Genomic DNA, 8,563 nt, shown 5'->3' with positions numbered 1-8,563 from the left:
CACACACACACACACACACACACACACACACACACACACACACACACCCTACCTGAGGAACCTGCTGAGTTGGCAGGTTGAGGTTTGCAAATAGTCGCCCCTGAGGGAATGAGGGAACAGGACTCTCAATGCTGGAAAGCCATGGGTAACAGCCAGGACCTGGGGAGCAGGAAGAGCTGGGGAAAGGGGAAGGAGGGAGTTTGGCACATGGCAACTGAGGCGGCACATTGCCCTGAACAAACAGCCTGCATCACCATGTGCTGATTAATTTTTCAAATGTTTCTGAATCAACACATTCTTTGCATGACCAGGGCTGGGCTTTTTGCAGCCATGCAGCACACTGGCCAAGAAAGTGTGGGGTCCTGAAGGAGAAATACCTCCAGATGAATCACCCATGCCACTGGATGCTACTGCCTACCCAGTGAGGATGAGCGGAGCCCATCTTACGGTATTTAGAGGTCAAGCAGAGGGTCAGCAGATCCAGGCTGTTCTACTTTTTTTCTTCTTTGGAAGAAGGTCAACAGGCAGGTTCCTCTTCTGCCTACCCCAACACTATTATCTTCACCACCAGACATGGCCTCATGCTTACATAGAGACAGATGAGAAGGCTCCCAGTGAACTGCTCTTGGAGAAGCAGTAGAAAGGGCAAAGGTTTGGAGTTACCCAGGCATGGGGGTGAATACTGGCTCCTTCACTGTATAGCCATTTAATCTCCAGCAAGTCTTGTAAAATCCCTGAGCCTCAAGCTTTCTCACCTTTCTCTACAATAGCACCCTGTGGAGTTATTTAAATTAAAATAAAATAATGGGGTCCCTGGCTGGTTCAGTCAGTAAAGCATACTGACTCTTGATCTCAGGGTTGTGAGTTCGGGCCCCATGCTGGGCATAGATTACTTTAAAAAATAATAAGCAGGGGCGCCTGGGTGGCTCAGTTGGTTAAGCGACTGCCTTCGGCTCAGGTCATGACCCTGGAGTCCTGGGATCGAGTCCCGCATCGGGCTCCCTGCTCAGCAGGGAGTCTGCTTCTCCCTCTGACCCTCTTCCCTCTCGTGCTCTCTATCTCTCATTCTCTCTCAAATAAATGAATAAAATCTTAAAAAAAAAAATAAAAAAAATAAAAAATAATAAGCATAGGGGCTCCTGGGTGGCTCAGTCGTTGGGCATCTGCCTTTGGCTCAGGTCATGATCCCAGAGTCCTGAGATCGAGCCCTGTATTGGGCTCCCTGCTCAGCCAGGAGCCTGCTTCTCCCTCTCCTGCTCCCCCTGCTTGTGTTCCCTCTCTAGCTGTCTCTCTGTGTCAAGTAAAAGATCTTAAAAATAAATAAATAAATAAGCAATAGTACAAGGAATAGTGCAGATGCCTAATAAAGAGAAGGTTTTAGGGAGGCGGGAAGGCAGTCTGCTTTCCCAGCACTGTCTAGGAAGGAGGATTGAATCCATCTTGGACTGACAACTAGCAGCCCTGCTCATAAAACCTTGTTTCAAACAGTGGAGAATGTCCTTTTGACTTTCCTGATCAGGATCAAGCCTGGCAATGTTGGGTCCTTTCTACTTCAGCCTAGAGTTCAGATGTATCAGCTGGCTTTCATTGCCTGGTTCTTCTGGAGCTTGGAGAGAGCTTTGAAAGGTGCTTGAATCCTTTGTCCTTTGTTCATACTGAGGGGCCTCTCCCTCAGACAATCCCTGGACAGGAGCTGAGCCTGAGGGAGAGTGAGGAGGCCCAGCACGTGGGCTGTAGCCCACACTTCCTCTGCCCCCTACCTGGGACTTGTGTCTGTGTTTTCCAGGGTGTGTTTCTGGAGCCCTGGGAAGGAGCCCTTGGGTGCCCTGTGTGGAGCTTCCTGAGGAGAGGTTTGAGCAAGTGTTACTGAATGCGTGGCCATGTGCTCGCTTCGGCAGCACATATACTGAATGCGTGCCATGCCGGCTGAGTTCTAGCCCTGTGGGGGGTGGGGGAGGGTTTGGGGGGTTGGTTCACAGCTTTGTGTGTATACAGATGCTCTGGGTATGTATGAGGTTCAGCGCTAGGGGGGTTTCTAGGATTTGTCTGTAGCTGAATCTCCCCCTGGAGGGGGAGCTGTAACTCAGCCCTCAGGCTACCTACTGCATTCCCCTTCCCCCAACCCACCAGCCTCTCATTCTGTCACAACAAGGAGGTTTGGCAGAAAGGGAGGCAGCGTGGGTGCTGCAGAGAAAAAAACACCCCAAAGTTTCAGTAAAATGGCAAGAGAGATGCCAGCACACAGGGAGAAGGAGCCTTCTGTTTCTCACAGCCTGCACTGCTGGGCTGGGGTACATATTCCATGATTTCCTTTCCTTCCTTCCTCCTGCTTTCTCTTCCTTCCCTGTGTGATATTCAGGAAATGGAGACCTGTGGAGAGGGGGAAAAAGGAACAAAGATGCTTTTCCCAAGAATCAACATCTTCTGTAACCACCGAATAGGCAGTTCTGGGCTCTGCTTGTTTTGAGCCAAGTGGGTTTGCGTGCGTGCATGCGTGTGTATGGGGGGGAGAGTCGTGTGTCAATATGCAAGTGTGTGTGTGTGTGTGTGTGTGTGTGTGTGTGTGTGTGTGTGTGTTTGTATGTGTTTGTTGGGGGGCAGTAAAGATAAAGGGCAGATAAAACAGAAGCAAACATAAGGTTGGTTAGATATCTGTCTTGGATAACCCATACATGAATAATAATTGCAATAGTTGGGCCATTACCCAATATATTGCAAGAGTACAATAAAGATGTATAAAAGGAAAAACCTCAAGTTTGACATTTTTCCTTGTGCTTTTGAAATTAGGGCATTTCATGTGAGCAATGGCTCCTTGTTGATTGGGTAAAACCTTCATTTAGTCAAAAGTTTAGGAATATAATTTTGTGATCATTTCACCTAAATAAGAGCTGGAGTTCGTCTTAATGCTATTTGCTTACAAAATATTTGAGTTTATAAACAAGATCCCAAGGGGAATGTTTGTCCCACTCAAGAAAACAAGTTACTTTTCACCTCTTTGAAGTATCTATTTGCATTCCAACAATGTGGTACTTATAAATCACTCCTTTCAAGCAATTCATTAAAGCAACTCCTGGAGGCAATGCTTAAAGAAAAAAGTAAGGCTGTGTTTCTTTATTAAAAAGCCTGTGATGGGGGCGCCTGGGTGGCTCAGATGGTTAAGCGTCTGCCTTCGGCTCGGGTCATGATCCCGGGGTCCTGGGATCGAGCCCCACGTCGAGCCCCACGTCGAGCCCCACGTCGAGCCCCACGTCGAGCCCCACGTCGAGCCCCACGTCGAGCCCCAGGTCAAGCCCCACGTCGGGCTCCTGGCTCAGCGGGGAGTCTGCTTCTCCCTCTCCCACTGCTCATGCTCTCTCTCTCTCTCTCTCTCTCTCAATCTTTGTGTCTCAAATGAATAAATAAAATCTTTAAAAAAAAAAGCCTGTGATGGGTTTGAACTGTTTATCTGACTTATGTCCATTCATATATGATCGCAATAATTTCTTTTTTTAAAGATTTTATTTATTTATTTATTTATTTATTTATTTATTTATTTATTTATTTGAGAGAGAGAGTAAGAAACAGCATGAGAGGGGAGAGGGTCATAGGGATAAGCAGGCTCCCCGCTGAGCCGGGAGCCTGATGTGGGACTTGATTCTAGGACTCCGGGATCATGACCTGAGTTGAAGGCAGTCACTTAACCAGTTGAGCCACCCAGGCGACCCAGATCACAATAATTTCTAACATTTATCGGGTGGTCATCATGTATCAGACACTGCATTAGATGCTTTATGTACATATTCTTACTTCATCCTTACCATCAGGGAGGTATTACACTTTACAACTAAGGCACGGAGAAGTTAAGTGGCTTGACCAAGTTCATGCAGGTAATAAATGTCAGGGCAGAGCTTAAATTCGGGTTTTGACTCCAAAGCCCCATGCCTTATGCCACATGTTGAATTGCATCTCTTTATATTTACTGCCCAAGGATGTCAACCATGCTGGCAAGAGGAATGATACACAGGTGACTACACAATGTCTGTCCTCACAGAATTCTTGGTTTCTGATTCAGACCCAGTCTGTAGGGTCAATGCCTTGGCATTTGGGGTTAGCACAGCTGAGAAATAACAATTCCTGTTGTTGGAATGGGAGAGGATAAACTCAGCTGGGTTGTGGCCCATGAATCCCCTTGGGATTTTTCAATTATCCCTGGGACGGCAGGTTTTTTAGGGTCAGTAGATACATAGCCTGAGACATTGGCATGAGAAGATCAGTAAATATGAAACATATCATAAAGAATGTATTTAGGGGCACCTGGGTGGCTCAGTCTGTTAAGCATCTGCCTTCAGCTCAGGTCATGATCTCAGGATCCTGGGATCGAGTCCTAGTCCCATGTGGGCTCCCTGCTCAGCAGGAGAGTTGGCTTCTCCCTTTCCCTCTACCCCTCCCCCCTCCCTCTAGTGTGCTCTTCCTCCCTCCCTCTCTCTCAAATAAATAAATAAAAATCTTTAAAAGGGGCGCCTATGTGGCTCAGTTGTTAAGCATCTGCCTTCAGCTAGATCATGATCTTAGGGTCCTGGGATCGAGTCCCGCATTGGGCTCCTTGCTCCGCGGGGAGCCTGCTTCTCCCTCTGCCTGCTGCTCCCCCTGCTTGTGCTCTCTCTCTCTGACAAATAAATAAATAAAATCTTAAAAAATATCTTTAAAAAATGTATTTAGCATTGTTTTCTCCAACCTAGCTGAGAATGCTCTCCGAAGGTTCTAGGAAGAGTGTAGAACTTTGAGGGAACGCCGATGACCCTGAATTCCCTCTGGAAGGGGTGAGAAAGAGGAGGCAGAGGGACAAAAGGAGGGTGATGGCGAGGCAGAAGAGAGGGCATGAGGAGTGTGTGTGACAGGGAGGAAGCATGCAACCCGATAAGTAATGGAGAATGGCTTTATTACTCTGACTATAAGAATAAGAACTGGCCTATGAAGGTGGGATGGGAGCAGCCTGGGAATAAATAAAATGAGAAAGAAAATTGAAGCCAACATTTCTGGCTTGCTGATGGGCAGATGTCAGCATGCCCATAGCCTCTTGCTGTATTCAGTGCTGTTCCAGAGATAAATGGCAGAGCTCAAAGAGGTTACAGTGGGGCGTAAACTGCAAACTCAGAGGCTCTAGGATATTTTAGTTATGAGAAAGAGGGCTTGAAGTTGGGGACTGGGTATCCAGACTCTGAAGGATTTTTTTTTTTTTACATGTGTTATTTCACTATTAGCACTGGATTTAACTATAAAATTGGAGGGAGGGGCGCCTGGGTGGCTCAGTTGTTCAGGGTCGGCCTTCGGCTCCAGTCATGATCCCAGGTCCTGGGATCTAGCCCTGCATCAGGCTCCCTGCTCGGGCGGAAGCCTGCTTCTCCCTCTCCCACTCCCCCTGCTTGTGTTCCCTCTCTCACTGTGTCTCTCTCTGTCAAAAAAATAAATAAAATCTTTTAAAAAATATATAAAAAAATAAAATAAGGGTGCCAGTCGTTAAGCATCTGCCTTCAGCTCGGGGCACGATCCCAGGGTCCTGGGATCAAGCCCCGCATCGGGCTCCCTGCTCGGCAGGAGGCCTGCTTCTCCCTCTCTCACTCCCCTTGCTTGTGTTCCCTCTCTCGCTGTGTCTCTCTCTCTGTCAAATAAATAAATAAAATCTTTAAAAAAATAAAAAAAAATAAAATTGAAAGGAGATCAAGTAAGAATTTATTAAAAAGGAGGTTATAAGATACTGAGTTCTCTACCAAGATGATTCTAGGGGTAGATTGGTGGGAAGATCTAGAAAGGAAAGAAGTGGAAACTTCACCAAGCCATTGCGAAGCCTAGCAGCACAGAGAATATCTGGAGCAGTCCTGCCTTCAGGCCTTCCTTTAGAAGAAGCTAGGCCAGAGAGGAGGGGAGAGACAGTTAAGCCAATAGCTACCTGAAGGGGATAGAGAGAGAGGCTGGCTCAAAGACCAAGCCTAGGAAAGTAGCCCTTGTGCTGAAATTAATGAGTTCTAGGGAAGACTCATTCCCTGCAAGGGGAGATGGGCAGAGTGTGCACTGAAGACCAGGCATCCACATCAAAAATTTTTCATTTGAATCTCTTCTACATCCAGCCAAAGGGAATTATTTATTTTCAGTTGGGAGAAGTGGGTGAATGTCACAACTTGATGGGTTAGCCATGGTCTGTGGCCTCCTTTGGGGTGGATGAGCCCAGCATAGGGAGCTGACCCTGCTGACTCAAAATCTACCATAGCCTGAAATCATGCTTCTAACAGACAAGATTGAGAGCCTAGGATGGAAAGAGAAATTAGAGGGTGCTATGAATGCCCGAACCCCAGTCCCAGGATTATGCCTGACCAGACACTTGGATTCTCTTATTGAACCGTTTGTCCATAAACAGTGCTGGAGTCAATAAGTACTTATTGAACACTTTGGGGGGTTATCTGGGGGATGAGACTGCCCCTCCTCTGGAGGAAATGAGCTTGTGGTCAGATGGGTTGGGCCCTTTCTCCTTCAGCCCTTCCCCTCTTCATTGTTTTCACCTCTGTGATCCTTCTACCTCTATACTCTCCCTCCTCTTTTTCTTTCTTTTTTTTAAAAGATTTTATTTATTTATTTGAGAAACAGAGAATGAGAGACAGAGAGCACGAGAGGGAAGAGGGTCAGAGGGAGAAGCAGACTCCCCGCTGAGCAGGGAGCCCGATGTGGGACTCGATCCCAGGACTCCAGGATCATGACCTGAGCCAAAGGGAGTCGCTTAACCGACTGAGCCACCCAGGTGCCCCTCCCTCCTCTTTTTCTTGTCATCTTTGTTTTCTGGCCCTTTCCTGCCCACTTTAGCCTTTTTCCTCTCTGAGTTTCTTTGTTCTTGCTTTCCCACTTGGTCGTTCTAACCTCCTAACCTAATCTCCTTGTCTTCCGCACTCCCCTCCTGCCCTGGGGTGCTGCTAAACAGATGGTTCTGTTGGCTTCAGATCGCTCTAGGGCTCCAGAAGTTTAAAATTCTGTCATCCTGCAAATGTATCTGCACCTGGACAGGCACAGGTATCCTGATTTCCCAGAATTTAGAAATTGCATGAATAAACCAATCTGTTAGAGGCAGGTGGAGCCTGGGTCAGAGGAGTCTTGGCTGTGCCCAGGTTATATTAAACATATGAGTCAAGAAGCATATCCTGACCCCACTTTTTAAGTATAATGGCTAAAAGACATGGAGCAAGTTATTGTGGAATTGATGGGAGCATGAATCATTAAAATAATAATGATAATAATTAGGAATAAGCAAGAAAGACCATACGAAAGGATAGTTTCGTGGGTGATATGTTTTCTCACATTTTATATTTGGCAAGCGTATTTGAGAGTAATCAACATGCTAAGACTTTATTCACTCTTCAACTATAACTTCAATTTCAACAAAACCTAAATTTGAAGCCCTCAACCCAGACTCTCTATTCCTTTATGGAGCACCAAATCCCCTGAGGGTTGCTCTTGGCACTAATAACTTCAAGGAAGAGTTGAATGGGTTTGTGTAAGTGACTTCTGGGGAAATGACACCTGAATTTTCCTTGCTTAGCCTCAGCAATGCCTCAGGCACTACAGGTAATGAAGGATGCAGTGAGGTTTTGGTCAGAGAGTGGGAATGTCTTAGATGGCTTTTCATACTCTATGGGAGAAGGAACCTGAATTTACTCCCCTAATCCATAGTTGGCTCTGACTCTGGACTGCCCAGCAAGAAAGGGAGGTTAGCTGGTTAATTCATTGTTTTTTCCCCCATTCATTCATTTATTCACAAAGAGTGCCAGACACTTGAGATGTGAGAATGGAAAAATCATGATCCCTGTCCTCCAAGAGGCAGTCCTGCGGGGAAGAGAGGCATAGAAATAATCATAATTCAGGTTGCTAATTGTTGTACAGGTAACATGGGATCTGGGAGGTGGGAACAGCTAACATGAAAGAGGGAGGAAAAGAGACACTTAAACTGCATCTTTTCAAAGGATGAGCTGGGAGTTGGCCAATCTGAAAGGAAGGAGAAAGCAGATTCCAGGCAGAGGGAACAAGAGTTAGAAAGGCACATGGAGCACAGTGAATGGGGAGCACAGCGAGTTTAGTATGAGTTGAGGTAAGGGGTATCCTGCGGGGGGGAGTCTGGACAGAGGACTAGAAAGAGTCGTCAGAGACCAATTATGAAGTGACTAGTGTACTCTGCTAAGTTTGGACTGTCTCACACAGCAGTGCGGGACTTCTCAAGACAGTTAAACAAGGGAGTAGGTTCATCAGCTGTTGGCTCTATAAAGAGGTCACGGAGTAGAGTTGGGGTAGAGATAATTTTGTTCTAGGACCCCATAGGCAATAGCTCTTGACATCTGTCTCCTATCATGGTGCGCCAACTGGGGAATTCTTTCCTTCCTCTGTTCCTCTCTTCTTTTCTTCCACAGAAACGTGGCGAGCACTTATCAGAAGCCAGGCTCTGAGTTAGGTCCTGGGAAGACACAAATGAAGAAAAATCACTCCTTGCTCAGAGGAGCTCACAGTCTGGTGTAGTTTTTCCCAAACTCCATACTACAGTATTCACCGG

General features: G+C 46.6%; 1 protein-coding gene across 1 annotated transcript in view; it reads left to right on the top strand.

Moving 5' to 3' along the window:
• The window catches only part of CTNNA1 (catenin alpha 1), a 317,040-nt gene that overhangs the window by 29,948 nt on the left and 278,529 nt on the right, over positions 1-8,563 (top strand). The window lies entirely within an intron of this gene.

Source organism: Callorhinus ursinus, unplaced genomic scaffold, assembly GCF_003265705.2.
Source record: "Callorhinus ursinus isolate GAN/ISIS: 27379988/994484 unplaced genomic scaffold, GSC_fseal_2.0 scaffold83, whole genome shotgun sequence".
NCBI lineage: Eukaryota > Metazoa > Chordata > Mammalia > Carnivora > Otariidae > Callorhinus > Callorhinus ursinus.
Note: the sequence above shows the minus strand (reverse complement) of the source record. Positions and strands in the feature narration are given on the sequence as shown.